We start from the raw sequence: 24,908 nt of genomic DNA on the forward strand, positions 1-24,908 counted from the left end.
ATTACTCCTGCATATCAATAACTTGATAATTTGGAACCCGGAACTGAAATGTCGCTGATTGATATACTCTGCCTAACAGTTGACGTTTGGGAATTTATATTTGTTTAACGGGCAGAAGTCAAAGTGGTTTCATTTGTAATACTGAGTCAGATGGTATATTACCGGTACACCGCTTTGCCGGAAAGTGAATTTGGTGTATTTTAATAGTTAAGTATAAGAACAGAACATAAAACATTCATGACGGATGCACTAGAACTTGAAACTACTTCGAACCTGCATGATAAATTGTACATGCGCATGAGATACAATATTAAAAGATTGTCCTTTAATTAACTCCAGGGTAAATACTGCTGTTACAGCCTCGTTTTACGATTCATGTAAAAAGTTTTTCACTTTCAAGACAAACAGAATAATATTAGGATGGACCGACCTGAGACTTAATCAGGCAATACTTTCAATTTCATGATGATCTTATGTCAATACTCTTCGTAACGTAAGATTTCATTTGCATTTTGCTCAGTTCTGAATGAGTTAAAATCATTGTTGTAGTGTACATTTATGGATGGACGGATAGGTCAGTGGTTTGCACACTGGCCTTCCAATCCTGAGGTCGGGGGTTCGATCCCCGGCAGCTACTCGGGAATTTTCAGAAACGCTTTTCAGTGTTTCCCACCCAACTAGAGGTGTACTGGTCAGGAACCCAGGCAATCCTTGCGTGTATCAGTGCTATACACTGGGCACGTTAAAGAACCAGGCTGTCTATTCGCAACGAGCTAGGCTAAGTTAGCCGGACACGCCTGTATCTGATTTCTGATCTCTCTGTCGTGGGGGCTTTGTCTCACTCTGTCCCTCTGGTCAGATCGCTCTATGTCTGTACTAGTAGAGGATGAATTATGCGCCCTGTGTGGCTGCATTTGAACTATGTTAAGCGCCTTTGAACGTGAAATTGATCATGAAAAGGGCGCTATATAGATCTGGTACAATAATAATTTTCTTTACTTAAATACACATTAATATAACTGTTCATATAAAGAGCCTCGATTATAAAATGTTACATGTTTTACCTCATGTTTTCATGAATGCCATGAATTGAGAGAATAAAAGAGTTTGAGTTGAGTTGAGTTGCATTATGGTATCAATATATCTTTTAAGATCGTGCGACATTAACAAATTTTTTTTTTCAAATATCAGTAATGTATTGCTAATGTCTTTGAAGGGCTTTGAAACTTTCTTACTAACATATTATGTGTAATGGAAACACAAGAGAAGCAGTGGCATTTATTTTTTCATTCAGAATTGAAAAGCACTGGTAATGGGGTGCCTTAAATATAAAACTTAATGTTTGACATACATTTTCTCTTGATTCTGCAATTTTAGACAATTAAGAAACAAAAAGTCATGTCTCCACTTTCAGTCTGGACCTAATTCAAAACAGCGTAAGTCTTCTAAAACGTTTAAAAGACATGATTTCAGGGCACCCCTTTCTCACAGGATGTGTAGCATCTTTAATTGTATTGCGTTATATTTACAGCGCTTTGTAAGGTAGAATTTTACCTTACCAACACATTAAGACCACAAGAAGTAATTTTATCTTTAAAAAACATTTCGTGACAGTGAAGACATTAAGGCACACTTTTATTTATTAATAAACTTTCTAAACGGACCTGGATTTGCAAATAAAACCACGTTCATTCTAAATCTTTGTTTACAGAAATCCATATATCAAGCTTATATGAAATGTTTTGCTGGAGTTCAGATCACAGAGAACTAAGTAAAAAAATACTCGTGTTGACAATCACAGTTTTGGACAGTTTCCTCTCTGAACTCAGCTATCTACAATCCGGCGATATATTTTTTCTTCATAACAATACTGTATTGGTTAAATGGATATTGTATCCAAAATGAAAATTACGATTTCATTTTGGCCAGGATTTTAATTTATAAAATAAAACAGTTTCCAAGCACATCCACACACATATTACACCAGCTGGAGAGACCATTTTATATGGCAAATATACACATTGGAACTCCCTTTATACTTTGAACCAACCAGAAACTCTGTATGGCAACTCCGTGTGATTTCATAAGAACGTTAAATTCTTTGTGTATTTGAATGACTTGCAAAATGAGTTGTCTGTCGCTGGCAAAAAGAAGAAGATAAGTCACGATTCCATATCCTGGTTTTTGTTTGACTTTCTCTGCAACAATTTTATGACTGTTAAGTGCTATATATATATATCAAGGTAAACTCGCAATTCATCATATTCGTAAAATTTTCGATGGTTTCCTTTAAAATCAGTTCTTTGAAAAGTGATTGTTCTTAATGAACAAGATAATTGTATTATATAGCACTAGTATTCCATGCAACCATGCAACCTTAGCTTTTATATTCTTAATTTTATACAGAAGTAAACTGTACTGATCATGTTTGTTTAACAAAAAATTAAAAACACGTATTCAATTGCAAACATCAAGCGAGGCATACAACCATTTGGAATGGAATCACAGCCAGTTATTCAGACATAGAAAATTATTATAGACCTCAGACAATTTGTTTTTAATTTCTATTTTGATATTATTCATATAATTTTGTAAAATTCGGTCTTGCTAGAAACTTTATTTATAAAACGTTTTTTTTTATATTTGATAATCTTTATCGGGTTGTATTTTTTAAATTGTGGGTTTAAAAAGAGAAGTTAATGTAGAATTTAGATATGCTGCTTTTTACTAAAAATAGCTGAGGAGATGAAAACAATTGAAAATAAAGAACACAGGACATAAGAAAATCAGTCGGCAGAATTTATTTTGATAAATTTAAATCATTCTCAAGAACATTAAAATCAACAACGACGAAATATTTAGATTCTTCGGGGACTTTGAAACGTTGAAAACTGCGTGGTAACAATACTGTCCATAATGTTTGTTGCTCTGAAATAGATGACAAATATAAACAATTTAACTATATATAAATTGAAGTAAGAAGCACTATTCGATATCAATCAAATAATTACATGTCTTGGTTTTATTTCGCCTCTTCCTGAGAGACAGCAAAATTCCTAACAAATATTACAAATTGGCATATACAACGTTTTATGTGCAAATATTTTATCTACTTGTCATTAAAGGATGCATAGCTCTTGATTTTGGACATACTTTGTTGATGTAGTGCACACTGTTTTAAAGCTATATTGAAAAGAGACTAGCTGAAGACGTTAGCAGATTAAGTTGTGAAAACATAGATTTAGAAACAGTCCGCCTGTCATCTTAAAGAATAGCTCTATTTTACCTGCAAGTTTATGTCGGAAGAAAAAGTAGGTTACTAGGTTGTGCTGGGTCTTTAAAAATAGAAATATAAGTATCTGATCAGGAACTACACAGTTTTTGCAAAATTCCCGAAATCTAAATTCATCGCAGGTGTCAGATATTGATCGAATGTAAGATATTAAAATGTAAAACTTAGGAAATGACTCTCAGAATGTTTGGCGTCCTAACGTGAAATATGTTTATAATCATATCTAAATAAACTCGCCAATCAGAATATAATCTCCTTTGTACTTAATATGTTGTTATGTCAGAAACTGACGTTCAGACTTCAATTTCACACAAAATTTTATTTCGTAAACTTCTTCTACGAACTTTTAAATAATTCAGATTCATCAAAAATATTTCTCTAAGAGTATTCATCTCCTAACTACTTGTCTGATTATTACATAATTGCCAAGAAATGTTTTCTGATTACTTTTTACATTATTATTTAAACTACGCAGATTTGACAGATAACATTGTCGATAGTGGGCTTGGTCACTTTATCGTATATAGATCTATAAGGTATTTTCGTCAGAAAATAATTTCTTGGACATATTTCCTCGGTAACTCTGTATCTTACCGGCTAGGTCAAACTCTACATATCCTCTTTGAATCTTTTGTAAAAAAGGTTTTCGGATAACTCTCCTCAAAATATTGTTGCCTGTTTAAGCTTTTGATGTCAAGTGAGGCGATACAGAGCCAATATGAAACTGTTGTTAAAAATAGCATGTGTTGATTTATTTATTTATCTGGGTGTTACGGCGCACCAACACAGTATAGGTTATATGGCGCCAAACAGGACTACAAATTTTGGTTTCACATCTCAAGCATGTGTTGAGGAAAAACCTAGGTTATATGAAAAGTCATAATAAATGCATATAAATTCATAAACGATCGAATTCATTTTTATAAAAGGAAAAAAATTAAAAGAAAAAAATGTCATTGTATTGATATATGTATACATAAGAATAAAAAAAGATTCAATGTCTAATGTTGTATCACATTTTTGTGATACAACCCTGACCTTTGCTCGTTAATATGAGGATTTTGTATGTATTATGTCCATAATTTGGTAAGTAGATAAAAACATTTCCATTTATTGTCGGACACAGACTAAGGTTAAAGTGTGGCAAATTTCAAAGAATCCTTTTAATATTAGAAAGATGTTTGGAAAATAAAAGTGTTGCGTTAGAAAATGTGTTTGGATTAATTTTCTAGAAAGGGAGTTAATTATCAATATTATCCTTTAGCCAAACGCCAAGCGGTTTAAGATAATGTTGTAATGGTCTCCATGCGTCCATGCGATATTTTTGTCAAGAGCATAACTTCAGATCTACTGACACTTCAAAAAGAGACAATTCAGAAGTAAGGTTTTTTAATTTTTGAATTGCCTCTCTTTCTAGGATTTCTACCAAAGCATAGCTCCAAATCAATTACTAGATACCGTTCAAACTTCCCACAATGACAGAAGAAGAATAATAATTCTATCTTTCTTATAGTCATAACACATTTTTTTTCTGCAGGATGAAGGGATTTTGTTAAAACGTCTAACAAAGGCAGAACTGATTGAGAGGTGGTGCAGTATACAAGAGTCATATCTCTGTATTCCATATTTATTTTTATTATTTCACCTATGATTTACCCGTAACACGTGGCAGACCTTCATCGAATGACCGAAGTCATTGAGAAAATGTTAATTTTACATGAACAACATCTCTATATTGCTTATGTTTTGAATATTATCCTTTTTATTTAATTTATCTATTGCACCAATACTCCAAACATATGAAAAGAAGCCACTAATAAGAAGTGCAGTGTACAAGAAGCATAATAAGTATAGAAGGGATGTTGCAAGAACTATCACGATGACAGAGGACATTGAAACTTTTCCAAAACTATTCAAAACATATCGAACACCGCAGTTCTTGATACTACTCCCCAACGATAACAAGGTTCCCGCCGAAACGCAAGGACGATTCTATTTCATGATAACCGATGAAATACCAACCCATAATGCTTACACATTACCTTCGAAGTAAATATTAGTATTTCTTTCATCTTAAATATACTATGATTATATGGAAACATAGCTCAGTCAGGTAAAACGCAGATAGCAATTGAATATAAGCAAATCATTTTGTGGGTTCGAATCTTCGTGAGCTTGTTTTCAATTTTTGTCTGTTTGTGTTTTTTCTTTTTCTTTTCGTTTTCATTTTTACTTCCGTATTTTTTGTTTTTTTCTTTGATGGTTTGTATTTGTATGTATGCCTTTATATAACAAAACAGTATGTTTATTATTTGCATGGCTTAAATGCATGCATTTAGTCAATATCATCTTTAATATAATGCTAAACTTTTCTGATCTGCCATGATATCGGCTTAAGATACTTCTCTGTTGTGTTGACACATAGTTTATGAAGGAATCTACATGTTTATGAGAAATAAAAAGTTATTGTCGATGCTGAGTTTCGAACCCACACGGCAAAAGATCTGTTTAACACGGACTGCATGCTTTACCACTGAGCTAATTTGCAATTGGTACAAAATCTAGAAATATTTAGATTGTAACATGTTAGAAAAATGTTGAATTCCCTATGTTCCATTTTAATCTATTAATAGTCATGTTTGTAAATATCAAGTTATCGTTGGGGCATAGTAACAGTCTTATCTTTCCTAATTAGTATGCATTATCTTCATTATTTCAAATATTTTCTCTTTGGTCATCTTTTAAGGTAGTTCTGCACGTATGATAAACCGGAAGTAATAGCGTAACGTCTTACATATAGAAGACTGTTATATAGAATAAAGCCTGCGCTCGGTATATGGAAATGAAAATCTTTTTGATAATTAATGGCAATTTGTGAGTAAATATATTAAAACGGAAACGTTGATATCTTTCTGTTAATGAAATATATTATTAAATGTTTGAGACGTTACGTATTCTTAATAATGTATTAAAGTCAGTAATGCGCAAATTCATTGGCAAATATTTCAAAAACAAGCAAATGGACCCATACATTTTATAGGATATATACATGTTTTTATTTACGGATTTTAAAAGTTTTTTTTAAGATTTACATTGTAGCAAAAAATTGTTCGCGAAAATGTCATTGAAATTGTGATTAACACATAGGCACCGATTACGAACATTTGGGCGAGGGCGATACTTTCAAACCAGTCAAGCAAAAAATCACCACACGACCCTTTTTTTTATTAGCCGAAATATCTCAGTATTCAGAAGTTTTAAAAAATCAGGGTATTAATCAAATTCTACATTCTATAATTTTTTTTTTGATCCGAACATAAAGAAATAATCAAATCAGACATTTGCTTTTGCGGGGGATTGCCATGTCCATATATTGTATAACAACACTATTCTACCCATCATTTTGTTTTCGATTAAGAGTATTTGATACTTATAGGATCTTCAAATATTATAAAACGTTGAATATAACATTTCTCGGACTGTTATTTCGGTCCGCCTCGGCGGGATAATATTACGATATGAATTTTTTATGAAAATTTACGATAAAATTCGAAAATCTCAGTTGTGTAGAAAAGAAACTTGATAAAAAGGTTCTCGCCAAGGAATATATTCTTTGCATCAGACCAGCAGCTATGCTTAATTGTAATATGAAGATACTTTCTCAAGAATAAATCATCTGCGTCGGGCAACTTGCAATGCTTTATCATCATTCGAAGATTTATTTTTCAGGACTAGTATCTTTGCTTGACCAGCTACTCTACGTGTTACGAGTAAATCTCTCTCCCTCTCCGGTGGAACTCAAACTCCGGAGCTCTCAATCTGGAGGCGAACGCCCTACCACTTAGCTATCATGGCACATGACTCCACTTTCAAAGGGTAATTTTGTCTAATGATATAGCGTACGCCTCCCGTACGGCAGGATTCGATCACAGGTCGCGTACCGAGGATGTGACAAATGGTACTATTGCTTCCTTAATATGCTCAGCATTATGCGGATGGAACAGGCTCTTCTAATAAAATCGAAATCTCGCATGAATGAGATGTCGAGACTGATGTCTAAATTGGTAGAATTTGTTTCAGGATTCACTTAAAACTAATAAGTGTAAAAATAGAAATTTTGTACTAATATACTATTTTCGTGCTGATGATACATGTAAAGGGGAGCAACCATCTAAAAAATTGTGAGCGTCGATAAATATATTTGGTAACATTAAACAATTTCACAAAGCATAAACTTACTTTTGAACGAATTTTCTAAAAGTTTTAAACATGATAAAGTAACTATTTTTACGATATTAAATCAACAACGGACCGCATGCTAGATTTTTTTTTTACAAAGCTAAGCTTGTCTGTTATTTAGCTATGTACAATAATGATAATTACAAACCGTCTTAGTCCAAGTCGCCGTGCCTGTCACTACCACAACACTCATGTGTTTCACCAATAGCCAAAGTCGTTGCCGCGGTTGTCGAAGTCACGGTCAAAGCGGTTGCCAAAGTCAGTGTCAAAGCGGTCGCCCGCGTCATAGCGGTCGCCAAAGCGGTCGCCCGCGTCAAAGCGGTCACTCATGTCAAAGCGGTTATCTGTGTCAAAGCGATCGCCCCTGTCAAAATCATTCCAATCCCCATACGTTGGAGGAGCAAATATTCCATATGGATATTGTGCTGCCGCTTCGGCTAGTAAAATTGCGAGCACTAAAACCATGCGCATGGCTATCAGTCTGGAAAAGAATAAAACGTTTATTAGAAAATCTGCAGTTTATACATTTAAATTATGAAGTGTTGTTTTTCAGAAACATGTCTCAACACGAATATTACCAATTAGTTTTGTCTGCGTTTTTGTGGTTTACGTTGTAGTGTTTCTATGGTTAATTATAAGGAACGTAGCATTCCCTTTGTATATTCATCCTTGTTCTACTTGCCCCTTCAACCTCCTCCCCCATCCCCTTTCTACCCTTCACCGCTGCCTCCCTCTCTATCTATATTTTGCATAAATTTATATGTAGTTGTTAGATTTTTGAAGCAAGCCGTCTGTAATATTTTTCCGTTACAGCTTCTTGTGTTGTTGGTCTACTTTGCAAATGCGTGGCTCTGAGGCTGTGATTTTAGTACTCTGTGCTTCCGACAAATCTACCCTTACCTATTATCTTTTATTCAAATCCCGACCTACTATGTTTATTAAGTAAGTTGCCGAAATTAGGAGTAAAAACATTAAAGACTCATAAAAATACCAAACTCTATAGTAACATATAAAGGGACGAATTGGATTCCCTGCGAAAACTTTCACAAGATAAAGATATTATCATAAAAAAGCAGATAAATCAAATACTATTGTGATTACAAGTTGAAAGATTTCTTGCGGCCAGAAGTTATACAGACCAGGAATTGTTATGGATGTATGTGTGACCACTCAGCCTAAAAAAGTAACTTATTGGGGAATAACGTGCTTGTGTGTGTTTTTTTAAATTATACAATTACGCTTAAATGTAGGAAATATTACCCCATTATACATGATTTACAAGTATATCTATGAAATATGTTTTTCTTAATTCTGAAAGTTATTGTTTTGAGCAAAAATAACTTTTGGCTCAACTGGTCACATTCCTTGACTATTGAAATACTGCACTAGAGCGATCACAAATGTGAGTCATGCCTTCTCCTGGACTTCGTTGACATACTAAGTATAGAACAAGGCAACACAGGACCATAATCCAGGAAATTAAAATCCTTATGCACAACTAGGTATCAATACTGATCATAGCTGAAAGTTTGAATAAATTATATGAAATAATGAATGAAGACTTTAGGTCACAAACATTGCTCTATATATCATATAGAGTGCCGGCTATATCGCAGAAACGGCGTTCCATAAATGCGATAAGCCAATCGCATATCGGTAAAAAGTCACGTGAAATCACCCAGTCCCCATGTGCTACACTACTTGTTGCATTCCAATATACCTGCGGCCTCCAGGCCGCAGGTAATGAACACAGAAGACTACCGAAATGAGGTGTTGATACAATTAAATAACGACACATATTACGCGTAATACACGGTGATCCTACAGATGCAATACATCATATTTCCGACTGTTTGGAGGACTTGGAAAATACATACAGCCATATTCCTGATGAATTCGATACCAGTGGACATTCGTACCCTTTCTTTCTATGTTTTGCCAAAATACATACAAATCCAGACATCAATTTACCTATGCAGTACCAAGGCAGACCTATCGTCTCGGAATGTAATTCGCCAACGGAGAATAGTTCATAGTATATAGACTGTACGTAAACCACATATACTTATTTTGCCGTCATACGTGAAATACACTAATTACTAACAATAAAGTGAAAAATATGAAAGTCAAATATTTTGTAACGCTAGATGTACCATCTCTTTATACTAACATTACACATAGTGACGGAGTTAACGCCTGTAAATATTTTCTACAACAGAACAACGATAACAGCAAATGCCATGAATGACAAGCACGGTCTGCCTATTCCAGTAAAGGCTAAAAAGTCATCATATGACCAAAAATTGTATTGATGTGACCTTAAAGATATTCAATGCCCATCTTCCAGTAAAATATTGTAGGGAATCGATCTTACCGAGAATCGGGATCGATCCCTCTACGGTTTTCAAACCTGAAAATTATGTCTTCTATACCTTAAACAACACACCCTTTCTCCCACCCCACAAACATTCCAGAAAAAGGTTTTTACAGTCTTCTTGTATCGAACTGTAGACATTTAGAACAATATGTATGCCGAAATAATTGAAAATATTAAAAAAGAAAAACAGCAAAAAAAACAACAACAAAACAAAAAACAAAACAAAACAAAAAACAACAAAAAAAACACAACAAAAAAAAAAAAAAAAAAAAAAAAAAAATCAAACACAAAAAACAAGCAAACAAAAAAGAGCTTACCGAAAGAAGTTGTAGCCAGGATTTAATCTCATATTTCATTTCTTCACACGCTTTTATACAAACGAAATTAAACACTTGGTATGCAACATACGCAGTTGCTTATATGCGAAACCAGGAAAAACCACAATATGATCAACTTCTTCGAGGTCAAATTTGAACATGTTTGTAACCTTTAATTATGGTGTTTTTATTTTTTTTACATGACATAAGCATAAATAATGACGAAATGATTACTAAAAATGCTTCAATCGTTTAATTTGAAACACTACGGTACCGTTTACTTTTTGTTTAGTTCAGCAAATGCATGCATAATTACATTTTTCAAGAGTACAATGATATATATCTTAATTATTAAAACTGAGGGATAAACTCCATGATGAAATATGCGACTTCATCACAAACAATAGCTCTTGCATGTCGATGCTTGACAGATATTTTGGAATACGGAGAAAAATAAAAAATGTTTATGACTTATATATTACCTTAGAATTTATATCTGCTTAGCTGGCAGAAGTCGAGGTGGTTTCATTTAGGGACCGACCACTTGAACTGGGGGTGGGTGGGGGCTGGGATTTGACTTGGAGCCAAGATATTTTTAGCCTTCTATGAAAGTCAAAATAATTTTTTTTCAGAAATTGAAAGCCACAGTAAACCAAACATATTTTTTTCTTAAATATTTTTGTTACACTTGATATGTTATTAAAAAACTAACAAGCGCAAGATATACATTCCGTATTGAGTAATTTGTCTAAGTACACATGAAACAGATATATGCCAGTCTTTTGACTAAGAAGCAATTCGACCCAAATTACAGTTCTTTATTTTGAGCACAGTTATATAACCCTCTAAGTAAATATGGTAAAACGGATGTAATGTTCATATAAATAAATTATATAATTGAAACCGAAGACATAAATTAGCTCAAAGGGGCAAACCCAGCCTAAACAGGATGTTGATCGGGAAACAGAAGAGGGTGGCTGGGGTGTGTGTGTGTGTGGGGGGGGGGGGGGGGGGGGGGGGGGGGGGGGGGTTAGGACAAGCTCCAAAGGAAAAGAATTTGAACTTCAGAACAGCTCTGGTGCATTACGATGTATATTTAGAGATATACTCTCCACACTTTTGGAGTTTTCTTATATTATAATTATACGTATATGTACCTGTGAACATCATGAGCATGCCCTGGCCTCTGGACCTGTGTGGTTTATCTGTGGTACCAGATTTGCAAGTGCAGCGAACAGACAAAATCTTTTGAAATGCTCTTAGATCTGAATTCAAGGCTTTAAAAATGTATGCTTGCAGTTTTTTTAGGAACAAAGGTGCGTTGAGTGCACCCCTGAATCAGGTAGTGTATACACAGTATTATATATCTTTGTACGTATACCAGGGTGCAGGATGATGGGGAGAACCCCATCCTGCAATATTTTGGATATTTTAAACACTAAATCCTGCATTCTTCTGAGTTTTAATGTCATTAACTGAACTTTCATAAGTGTTTACTATTTTTACCTGAAGAAAAGTTTGTATTTTAGATCAAATGTTTAGTATAGAAAATTAAAATAATATTACTCACATTTTTGGTCTATGTGTTTGACATCTGTTCTCAATAAAAATGGTTAATGCCTCGATAGTCTAGTGGTAGAGCGTCCTCTTCGAGTGCGGGAGGTCGTGGGTTAGATCCCCGGCCGCATTATACCAAAGATATGAAATATGGAACCAGTAGCTCTCTTGCTTGGCGCTCAGCATTAAAAGGGAAACTGGCCTCTTCTCTCATACCCTCGTGGCGATTGATTCCATCAGGAATGAGGTGTCGAGAGTGATTAATATAAGTTGTAGAACTTCCTTCACAAACGACCTAAAATAAATTATGTATAAACTAATAAAATGGTTAGCTTATTTTAAGAAAGTATTGTATTATTTCTGTATTAGGGGGATACAGGGTTTCTTCATGTAGAATTTCGCAATTTATGCTTGCCAAATCTTGAATTCTAAGGATATTTCAACACTAATAATTATGGCTGTCGATTACTTTAGGTTTAAGTTATATGATGTCAACAAGCCTTGGAAAAAAGGGTATTTTGAGAAGAAATCTTCACTAGGGTGCAAGATCCTTGTAGGAAGTGGTATTTCAAAAGGCAAATGCTGAATTCTAGTGAGCATTTAGGATGAAATTATCAGTATGGTCTATATTAGAAGGAACTATTTATTTATACTCAAAAGATGATGCTCCCCTCCCCTACCTTCCTGCTCTTACGCCTATGTATACATTATAGATACTGCAATTATCAGTATAACATATTGCAGTCAAAGTTACAACACATAGCTTTAATACTCGCACACTTTTGCAGCAGTGATCAATATTTAAAGGTTGCTGCTCTTCCTTTATAGTGCTGAAAGTGTTATGTTTTGATACATCTAATAATCTTTTTATGTAAATATAGAATATTAAATCTAAAAGCAATTTCAAAGCAAAGAATATGGCTTTCAGAGTGATGGAAATTCTGTAAAAAAATCTGACTTGGACCTAGATTTTTTTCAGTGATTTTGAAGTCAGAACCTTTATCAATATGTTGAAGCCAGAATTATTTTTTTTCAAGCAAAACCTAAGACAAAAATTCAAGACCCCCCCCCCCCCAACACACACACACGGAGAGAATATCAAATGGTGGTAAGCCCCTTACTACTTAACATATTATTGTGAGTTAGATTGTATTATTACTCTTTGCAAAAAATAAAACCGAGAAAAAAAAACACATTAAATTCATAAAACGAAGAGCAATGTATCATTTGGATGGGAAACTGCATAACTTTTCGACAGCATAATATAAATTTTCCGTGCATCAGGCACAAACAAATATTGAACGGTCACATGTTGAAAATGCTTCATTATACATGAAGTAAATTCTTTGACTGGCTGTCTAAAGTTATAAATGGAAAACTGATAGATATTGCTACATATTTGAATCTTTTAAAACATACATCTATCACGCCTGACGATGAAAGCAAATGAAAAGCTCAATAAAGACAGTTCATTATGTTTATCAAAAACAGTGACTGCAAACTCTAATATTCTGTCACTGTTTAGACACTTGAAGTTGTAAAAATAAAGTTATTATAAACGGTAATTACAAAGGTCTGCACACCCATTATAACCTTTCTGACAACTTGTAATCTGGGTCACTTTAATGCATGAATAATTAAACACAAACCTTTAACTAATAACGTAACAATATTTTCATGTTACATCAAAATTATTTTTACATCGTACTATTAAAAGAAGAAACTCATATTAATCATATTGTACGTAATGATAGTGAATGATAAGTATTTAGCTATAAATGCCTTTTTATATTGATTAAACTCCACCCAAATGCTTTATTTATTCTACATTTTACTATGCGTAGTACATTATTTTGCATAGAAAATGGAAAATAGATATAACAGTCGTTTAAATTTACATTGTTAAATATAATTACATAATAAAAAACTTCTGTAGACTAGTGCATGTGAGTTCTGCTATTTTAATGCGAAAGTTCAAATTCAGAACTACATCTGGTATAAAAACGGTGGTATGTTTAGGACATATATATATATTTTTTTAAGATTAAATTATCTCATGAGCACAAAATCTTATCTCGAGCGATCAACATTTTATTTCGTACACACGACATCTTATCTTGAGCGATCAACCTCTTATCTCGAGTGATCAACATCTTATTTTGTGCACACGACATCTTATCTTGAGCGATCAACATTTTATCTCGAGCGATCAACAAATTATCTCGTGCGCATGACATCTTATCTTGAGCGATCAACATCTTATCTCGAGCGATCAACAAATTATCTTGAGCGATCAACATCTTATCTCGTGCGCATGACATCTTATCTTGAGAGATCAACATCTTATCTCGAGCGATCAACATATTATCTTGAGCGATCAACATCTTATCTCGATCGATCAACATTTTATCTTGTGCGATCAACATCTTTTCTCGAGCGATCAACATCTTATCTCGTGCGCACGACATCTTTTCTTGAGCGATCAACATCTTATCCCGAGCGATCAACATATTATCTTGAGCGATCAACATCTTATCTCGTGCGCACGACATCTTATCTTGAGCGATCAACATCTTATCTCGAGCGATCAACATATTATCTTGAGCGGTCAACATCTTATCTCGAGCGATCAACATCTTATCTCGTGCTCATAACATCTTATCTTGAGCGGTCAACATATTATATTGAGCGATCAACATCTTATCTCGAGCGATCAACATCTTATTTCGTGGGCACGACATCTTATCTTGAGCGATCAACATGTTATCTCGAGCGATCAACATATTATCTTGAGCGATCCACATCTTAACTCGTGCGCACGACAACTTATCTTGAGCGATCAACATTATATCTTGAGCGATCAACATCTTATCTCGATCGATCAACATATTATCTTGAGCGATCAACATCTTTTCTCGAGCGATCAACATCTTATCTCATGCTCACAACATCTTATCTTGAGCGGTCAACATATTATTTTGAGCGATCAGCATCTTATCTCGAGCGATCAACACCTTATTTCGTGGGCACGACATCTTATCTTAGGCGATCAACATCTTATCTCGAGCGATCAACATATTATCTTGAGCGATCAACATCTTATCTCGTGCGCACGACATCTTATCTTGAGCGATTCACATATTATCTTGAGCGATCCACATGTTAACTCGTGCGCACGACAACTTATCTTGAGCGATCAACATCTTATCTCGAGCGATCAACATATTATCTCGAGCGATCAACATCTTATCTCGAGCGCACGACATCTTATCTATCTATATTAAGGTCCTGTTAAGACCCTTAGTGTGTATTTAGGTCATCAGTAAAACATACGGGCAAGTTGATAATAAGGGTCCCGCCTATATCGATGTTATTTAAATTTCCCACAAGTTCATGTACAAGCCTATGACATCATTTGGGAGAGCAGTGCACAAAATTGGTCATCCTATATTAAAATTAAATGTCAGAACATAACCAATGACGCTTTTTGTATGTTAGAATAGCAACAAATTGCAGTTCGACTGATAAATAATTCGGGCAGAAAAAGTAAAATAAAAAAAATGCACGAATTAAAAGAAAACAAGAGAATTCTTTAATGTATGGGCGAAGCCTACATATTCCTTTTTTGTCAAGGACTTAAATTCTTTTCTTTGAATCATCATTGATTTTTTGCTGCCCATTTTATCAGTTTGTATATTTAAATGTATAACCCTGCAAACATGTGCAATAGTTATAAGTATTATAATCAAAACAAAAACAAAAACGTAAATGTTTTAACTAATGACCTGAATTCACACTAAGGGCCTTAATATATATTGATAAGATGACGTGCGCTCGAAAAAAGATGTTGATCGCTCGAGATAAGATATCGTGCGCACAAGATAAGATGTTGATCGCTCGAGATAAGATGCTGATCGCTCAAGATAAGATGTCGTGCTCACGAGATAAGATGTTGATCGCTCAAGATAATATGTTGATCGCTCGAGATATAGAGAATATAAGGTTACTGTCTTTTTTAACTTAAGTTTATCCACCGAGTCGGAGAAAGGTTTATCTACCCGAGGCTTGCCGAGGGGGATAAACCTTTCGGAGACGAGGTGGATAAACTTAAGTTAAGAAAGACAGTAACCTAACATTCTATTTTCCTGCAGTCAATAAAATCTGTGTTTAACATATATTTCCTTTCAAAATGTTTTTTCTATACAAAAATAATCCAGATTTTCACTCACTTTTGAATTCCTACGCCCTTGTCTGCTTGATCCATTTACAAATGATTCCTTACAAAAAAACATTATTTCATACTTTGCCTTCTGAAGACACAGAATACACAGAATGTATTATAAATCATCGGTGCTAACAGGGCATTCGCATACAAAACAAGAAGAATGGTTTTGACTCGGATAAAATACAGCCGAAAACCACGCTTGAGATGAATTCAAATGCCCGCAGTCTTAAATTTACTCCATTTTCGTACAAGACAATGTGAGGTAATGAAATTCCTTCCACAATGAATGGTTTAGATCCAATAATTAAAATAAACATCTGCTTAAATCTGGTTATTTGTGTAAATGTCTAACTAAACCGAGTGAACGCCAAACACAAAGTCAAGGTCGATTCGCACAGACTTTAAAAACTGTCACCGTACCATTCCGTACGGTGGTTTACTAGGATAGAGTGAACCAATTATTTTTTTACCGTGGCTGTTCTCATAAAATGATGAAGTGTTTGAGCTTCGAACTCTTAGCCCAGTTTACATTGCCTATAGCACATATACATGAAAAAGTAGTCCGTCAGTTGTATTGACAGTATAAACCTGCATTGACTGAATAAACCTCAAGTTGTCACGGCAGACCGATATCGGCCTGATAAATGTATAGTGGTAGGATAAAAGATGTTGATCGCTCAAGAAAAGATGTCGTGCGCACGAGATAAGATGTTGATCGCTCGAGAAAAGATGTTGATCACTCAAGAAAAGATGTCGTGCGCATGAGATAAGATGTTGATCGCTCATGATATTATGTTGATCGCTCGAGATCAGATGTTGATCGCTCAAAATATTATGTTGGTCGCTCTAGATAAGATGTCGATCGCTCTAGATAAGATGTTGATCGCTCAAGATAATATGTTGATCGCTCGAGATAAGATGTTGATCGCTCAAGATAAGATGTCGTGCGCACGAGATAATATGTTGATCGCTCAAGATAAGATGTCGTGCGCACAAGATAAGATGTTGATCGCTCAAGATAATGTGTTGATCGCTTGATATAAGATGTTGATCGCTCAAGATAAGTTGTCGTGCGCACGAGATAAGATGTTGTGTATTTAGGTCATCAGTAAAACATACGGGCAAGTTGATAATAAGGGTCCCGCCTATATCGATGTTATTTAAATTTCCCACAAGTTCATGTACAAGCCTATGACATCATTTGGGAGAGCAGTGCACAAAATTGGTCATCCTATATTAAAATTAAATGTCAGAACATAACCAATGACGCTTTTTGTATGTTAGAATAGCAACAAATTGCAGTTCGACTGATAATTAATTCGGGCAGAAAAGTTATAAAATTGCATGCATGAATTAAAAGAAAACAAGAGAATTCTTTAATGTATGGGCGAAGCCTACATATTCCTTTTTTGTCAAGGACTTAAATTCATTTCTTTGAATCATCATTGATTTTTTGCTGCCCTTTTTATCAGTTTGTATATTTAAATGTATAACCCTGCAAACATGTGAAATAGTTATAAGTATTATAATCGAAACAAAAACAAAAACGTAGGCCGCTGTATGTTTTAACTAATGACCTGAATTCACACTAAGGGCCTAAATATATATTGATAAGATGACGTGCGCTCGAAAAAAGATGTTGATCGCTCGAGATAAGATATCGTGCGCACAAGACAAGATGTTGATCGCTCGAGATAAGATGTTGATCGCTCAAGATAAGATGTCGTGCTCACGAGATAAGATGTTGATCGCTCAAGATAATATGTTGATCGCTCGAGATATAGAGAATATAAGGTTACTGTCTTTTTTAACTTAAGTTTATCCACCGAGTCGGAGAAAGGTTTATCTACCCGAGGCTTGCCGAGGGGGATAAACCTTTCGGAGACGAGGTGGATAAACTTAAGTTAAGAAAGACAGTAACCTAACATTCTATTTTCCTGCAGTCAATAAAATCTGTGTTTAACATATATTTCCTTTCAAAATGTTTTTTCTATACAAAAATAATCCAGATTTTCACTCACTTTTGAATTCCTACGCCCTTGTCTGCTTGATCCATTTACAAATGATTCCTTACAAAAAAACATTATTTCATACTTTGCCTTCTGAAGACACAGAATACACAGAATGTATTATAAATCATCGGTGCTAACAGGGCATTCGCATACAAAACAAGAAGAATGGTTTTGACTCGGATAAAATACAGTCCGAAAACCACGCTTGAGATGAATTCAAATGCCCGCAGTCTTAAATTTACTCCATTTTCGTACAAGACAATGTGAGGAAATGAAATTCCTTCCACAATGAATGGTTTAGATCCAATAATTAAAATAAACATCTGCTTAAATCTGGTTATTTGTGTAAATGTCTAACTAAACCGAGTGAACGCCAAACACAAAGTCAAGGTCGATTCGCACAGACTTTAAAAACTGTCACCGTACCATTCCGTACGGTGGTTTACTAGGATAGAGTGAACCAATTATTTTTTTTACCGTGGCTGTTCTCATAAAATGATGAAGTGTTTGAGCTTCGAACTCTTAGCCCAGTTTACATTGCCTATAGCACATATACATGAAAAAGTAGTCCGTCAGTTGTATTGACAGTATAAACCTGCATTGACTGAATAAACCTCAAGTTGTCACGGCAGACCGATATCGGCCTGATAAATGTATAGTGGTAGGATAAAAGATGTTGATCGCTCAAGAAAAGATGTCGTGCGCACGAGATAAGATGTTGATCGCTCGAGAAAAGATGTTGATCACTCAAGAAAAGATGTCGTGCGCATGAGATAAGATGTTGATCGCTCATGATATTATGTTGATCGCTCGAGATCAGATGTTGATCGCTCAAAATATTATGTTGGTCGCTCTAGATAAGATGTCGATCGCTCTAGATAAGATGTTGATCGCTCAAGATAATATGTTGATCGCTCGAGATAAGATGTTGATCGCTCAAGATAAGATGTCGTGCGCACGAGATAAGATGTTGATCGCTCAAGATAAGATGTCGTGCGCACAAGATAAGATGTTGATCGCTCAAGATAATGTGTTGATCGCTTGATATAAGATGTTGATCGCTCAAGATAAGTTGTCGTGCGCACGAGATAAGATGTTGATCGCTCAAGATAAGATGTTGATCGCTCAAGATAAGATGTTGATCGCTCAAGATAAGATGTCGTGCCCACGAAATAAAATATTGATCGCTCAAGATAATATGTTGATCGCTCGAGATAAGATGCTGATCGCTCAAGATAAGATGTCGTGCGCACGAGATAAAATGTTGATCGCTCGAGATAAGATATTGATCGCTCAAGATAATATATTGATCGCTCAAGATAAGATGTCGTGCGCACGAAATAAGATGTTGATCGCTCGAGATAAGATGTTGTGCGCACGAGATAATTTAATCTTAAAAAAAATTATATATGTCCTAAATATACCACCGTAATAAAACGATTGATCATTTAAGAAAAAAGAATCTTACGGATATTAAGAGATTATTCATTGCACAATGAAAATCATGAAAATTTGCATTTGTTGATATGGGCAGAGATTTAATGAGTTTGACTCTAATAAACTGACGTATTAACATTTTATTTGCGACAATTTATCTCAGTAACTGGTTAACAGCATACAAAGCAGAAATGTTTTTATTATTAAGTAATGCATTCCTGTTTGGAATTTTAAATGAGAAACTGATGTTTTAGCTATACGTCATACATTATAGACATTATTGTATCTCCAAGTATTTTCAAACCCACTGAGACAACAACAAAAAGAAAAAGAAATATCAGGAAATTACAGCTTTATTTCTCTAGAGGGCTTTAAAACTTTGTTTGACAGATTATATGCTATAGGAACACACGAGAGTCAGTTATTTTTACTTATTGTTTCATTCAAAATTGAAAAGCGTGGTAACAGGACACTGGATTTAATCGGTCTCAAACATAAATCTTTAGTTAAAACCTCAGTGGTGTATTGGCCAAGAAGGCATGAAAATGTTAATCGCCGAGGCGGCCCATGTTCGACTCCCGATTCGGACATAGTTTTTCTTAATCTCACATTTTGTAAGACAGTTAAGAAACAAAAGCTCATGTGCTGATATCTATGACTTAACTTGGTAGGAATAACATCTGCGTGCTCTTTCGACTCATAAAACGTTCACATCATGATGATCATGATATTTTTTTTCACAGATGTAGCATGTACTTGGTATGGAGTGTGCATTTTATTGATGTATGTATTGCCATCTAGCTTACACAGCTTGTATATTTTCACTATGAATTCTTCTGTGTTTATGTTATATTACAAATACTGAATGGCATATATTACGCCCAGATAATGTATATAATATGTAAACATTTTATATCAGCATGCACAGTACTTAATAATTCATTTCAGTTTAGATTACACTTTGTTTCTACAGTGCAGCTTTTAAAAATATATTTAAAAGAGATTTGCTGAAGAAGTTATCAGGTGAAGTTGTAAAAACATATTAATTTAGAAACTATATTATGCTTTTAACAAAATGATTTTCATGAAGTTAATTTTGGGAGTAAAAGTAGGTCACTACTTCGTGATTAGTCGTTAATTCTTTTTAAAAATGAGTACATTGTATATAACTCTGGACTGAACAGTATATGTAAAATTCTTGAAACCTTAATTCATCACTGGTGTCTGTAAGATATTCAAACAAATCTAGATAAGATGTTAAACATTAAACGCTTCAGATTCATGAAAAACATTTCTCTCAGAGCTATCGTCCCGAGGTCTCGTAACATACCTGCTGCGGCGAGATGAAAATTACCTCTTGACGTCGAGGAACATTATCTGATCTTATCATTATCACACTCGCATGCACTCGAAATCATGCAGAAATATTATTAACTTGGGTGTAAATTAAAATAAACTTACAAAATCTTCGAAGTTTGAGCAAATATTTTTATATCCAATTTCGTCCGTAACTTATATCCAAATAGAATACTATTTTCACTTCGGAATATTCACAATTTTAACGCAACTATTGCGTTAAATAATTATTTGAACATTTCTGATTTTCTTACTTCTTTCACATGTAAACACATTAAATTCCAATAAATAGAAATACATTGTTAACACAGAATATTCACATAAAGCATTACTTGAAATTTACACCCGTTCTTTTTGTGAATATCAATGGTTTATTTTGATGTATACATGTACACAAAGTTGTGTGACACGCGCTGAGACAGTTAAGTTGTAATATTTACATCCATATTGAAGAATTATTATGTTTATAAACATGCGTTTATTTACACAAACATTTTTGTATTGTATGAAACATGTTTTGTTGCGTTATTTTTTTCTGTTTGTATCGTATGCGATGAAATTGTACGAACATCTAAGCCTTCTAAATCTTGACAATTTCCGACCATTCATTTCTCTGAAACAGAATTTCGTCGTCGGAATCATCATCCGACGGATCTGATATGTCAGAATAGGCGTGATAATGAATATTTTCTTCATTTTAAGAAAAATCTCTGGCAGACGATATTGTTTTACTCTTTTGAAATACGGTATGAACGTAACACAGCGGATTTCGTCCTTTTTATTTCCTTTATATGACCGCATAATTACAAATATTTATTTCAACAAAGGAACTAACTATTTGCATAATTAATAATTATAACATCTAAGAAATAATAGCCAGTATGCAAAATAATTTTGCTTTTGTCAGGATTATCAAAAATTAACAAGTACTTGTCGCAATCAGCATGATCTCGGTGCCGCGACTATACTCGTCAATCGCCGTCTTAGGGAGTCCTGATAACGCCTATAGTCGCATTTCGGCCCCAGGGAGTTAATTAACTGCCTAACTGATGATGAAATTATTTCAAAGAAATATTTTTGATGACTATTTAAATATTATTCAAACTACGCAGATTTGACAGAAAACATTGCTAGGTCACTTTATCGTATATTTAGTAAGGTGAAAACTTTTTAAAAGAATTTTAGTCTGAAAAAAATATCGTTGATCTTTTCTGTGGTAATTCTGTAACATACTAGTTTAATCAAGGCTTGCAGATCCTCTTGGAGTATTTTGGGCCAACTTTCAAAGGATGTTGCACAAAAGTATTTTGATGACTCTCCCCAAAACAGTTTAAGTTGTTGATGTCAATTGAAGCAGTATAGAGCCAAGATGAATATCTTGTTAAAATTAAAGATACGTTGAGAAAGAAATATTGTTAGAAATATGATAGGTGATAACAAATGCACATTAATTAGAATTTTCGCCATTGTTCAATCCAAACAAAGTGGAGGACCATGCATTGCCGCCTCGGCTACTAAAATAGCAAGCACTAATACTATGCGCATGACTTGCATTAATAAGGAAACCTCGTTAAGACTGTAGAATTATTTCATATGAGAAGCCATCCAGCTGGCTTACTGAATGTCGGTGTTTGTGGCTGAAATATTGCACTGAGTGGCACCTGTGGTCTGCCTACGCTAGAAAAAGCTAGAATGTTACCATATAACATTAAATTGTGTTGGTGTGACGTTAAAGATAAGTAATACCTATTTTCTAGGAATTCCTCAACACTATATGGCGTATTTTCCCACTTCTCTGTTCTTATATAGAGTATGCGAAGAGATGAGTCGGAAACACCGAATAAATACGATTTTTGAATTCGGTAGAAAATGTAGTACGTTATAAATGTATATAGTCTTAGATACAGTTAGCCTGATCAATTTCACTGTAACGCGGCGTTTTAAAATATTCTGGCGCACATACGTATAACTCTATACGAAGTGGCTATACATGTATTAACGATAATGTTGATTAAACAATTGGTCATAAATACTGTTTTACTGCCTTCTGGCTGATCAGGGCATGTATGCATATATTTTTTTAGTAATGTTTACATGACGCGGTCCTAAGAAAGAGTGTAAGAGTTTGTTGTATAGTAATCCTTCTGTCTTCAGTTGTACCATTTAAATTGTTGATGAAGTGATTTAATATTATAAAGCCGGTAAACTAAACTACAAGCATGCGACCATAAAGGTAACAAAGTGAAATATACTGAAAACAGTGTTAAATGTCCTACCTTCTAGGGATTATAGTCAATTACTTCCAAAGTAAAAGCATGTATTCTAGGAAATGTTTTGTAATAGTACACTATAATTCCAAAGCAGTCACTTTTCAGTGCTTTTTTCTGTTTTTTACATTTAGCATAAAATCCTAAAATTATTTCTCCTGTTGCCATGACATAACAAAACTGACACAGTTTGACCAGACAAGTTATGGCCCAGTGACAACTGCTATTTTTGTCTAAACCAATGAATCATGAAATTAACATGCTGTTTGTGTCACTTATGTACATACTAGTAGTGGATGAATATAGAAATATAGTCTATTTCAATTAATTCGACAACTTTTAATTGAGCCAGAGATGTATAGAAAAAACAATTATTTATTTCTATAGCTCTTTGATTGAGCCGGGCTTAGTGAGTTTGTGTCGGTCTGCGGGGTCTGTGCGGGTTCTGTACGGCTGGCTCAAAGCCTCTGTAATAGTCACAGTGTCTGACAGCCAGCGGTGTGGGTCCCGGGCGGGCTGCGCGGGTGCTGGGGCTGTTCTGGATTCTTGAGATTGCATGCGCGATGGTTATTCGTGGCGCGACTCAAATTCCGGTGACATAGGTAAATAATACGTTATATAGGTGTAGGTATAAATATGATCCGTAATTAAATATAGGCATTTTTGTTGAAGGTATATGTATAGAGGAAGTGTAAATTGTATATAGTGGGAGTACGGAAATACTAAGTGATCGTCTTATGCAATTTGAAAAAATAAGGGATAAACGATAATTAAACACTTTTTATCCTGTTATATGTATTAAGCCTCTTTTAGGCTTCTTCTTTACATTTTCTGTCACATTTGCTCGTTTTTTCACGTTTTTGTTGTGTTTTTTTTTTATTGTTGTTTTGCAGTTATGTCATTTTCAGTCATGTTTATCTGTATGTTTTGTTATACAATAGTGTATGTAATTCCTGAATGTACGTTACGGGTACAAATCAAAGTAAAGTTTAGCTATGACATCGGGTAATATTAAGATAATATCTTACAACTGTAGAGGACTACATGATTCGAAAAAAAGAGGAGATGTATTTCATTTTCTTAAAGAAAGAGATGCAGATATTTATTGTTTGCAAGATCTGCACATTACAGCTGGCATGCAGAAACAAGTTTACTCAGAATAGAATGCAAACTGCTATTTTAGTTTTGGTGAAAGTAACTCAAGAGGCGTTGGCATATTATTTAAAAAACAGCTGGTTTTTCAAACTAATGATATTGTTGTAGATAAAGAAGGAAATTACATTATGTTAGATTTAACTGTATATTCGGAAAGATTCACTTTAGTAAATTTATATGGACCTAATGTTGATAAACCTGATTTTTACAGGCATATTTTTCAAAATATAGATAACATAGGAAATAGTTCATACATATTATGTGGAGATTTTAACTTAGTAACAAATGTTGATTTAGATTACTGTAACTACAAATCCATAAATAACAATAGGAATGCTAGGGTAGTTTTACTTGATGCCATCAAAGACAGACGCTTGCATGATCCTTTTAGAGAATTAAACGGTAATGCAAAAAAGTATACATGGAGAAGATCCAATCCTACTCAGCAAGCAAGACTAGATTTTTTTTATAGTAACTGAAGACTTCCTTTCTAAAATCCGCGTTAGTGATTTAGATATAAGCTATAGGTCAGATCATTCGCCTGTTATTTTAAAATTATCTCTAGAAGAAATTACACATGGTAAAGGTTTATGGAAATTTAATAATTCATTATTACACGATAGTGAGTATCTCAAATGTATAAAAGAGAAAATAGAAGAGGTAAAAGCACAGTA

The 24,908-nt window shown here is 34.3% G+C and overlaps 1 long non-coding RNA gene across 3 annotated transcripts in view; it reads right to left on the reverse strand.

The window, feature by feature from the left end:
- Positions 1-2,776: 2,776 nt before the first annotated feature.
- Positions 2,777-24,908, reverse strand: part of LOC123547416 (uncharacterized) — a 28,132-nt gene continuing 6,000 nt past the window's right edge. Inside the window, exons 2-4 of one of the 3 annotated variants that reach the window (XR_006685643.2) lie at positions 11,796-12,077; positions 7,680-8,012; positions 2,777-2,928 (exon numbers count right to left, since the gene is read on the reverse strand). This is a non-coding gene — a long non-coding RNA (uncharacterized LOC123547416). Of the gene's footprint in view, positions 2,929-7,679; positions 8,013-10,225; positions 10,348-11,795; positions 12,078-24,908 lie in introns of those variants that run through there. The other 2 variants (XR_006685644.2, XR_008372477.1) reach the window with 2 other exon arrangements.

This window comes from Mercenaria mercenaria, chromosome 9 (genome assembly GCF_021730395.1).
Source record: "Mercenaria mercenaria strain notata chromosome 9, MADL_Memer_1, whole genome shotgun sequence".
NCBI classification, from domain to species: Eukaryota; Metazoa; Mollusca; class Bivalvia; order Venerida; family Veneridae; genus Mercenaria; species Mercenaria mercenaria.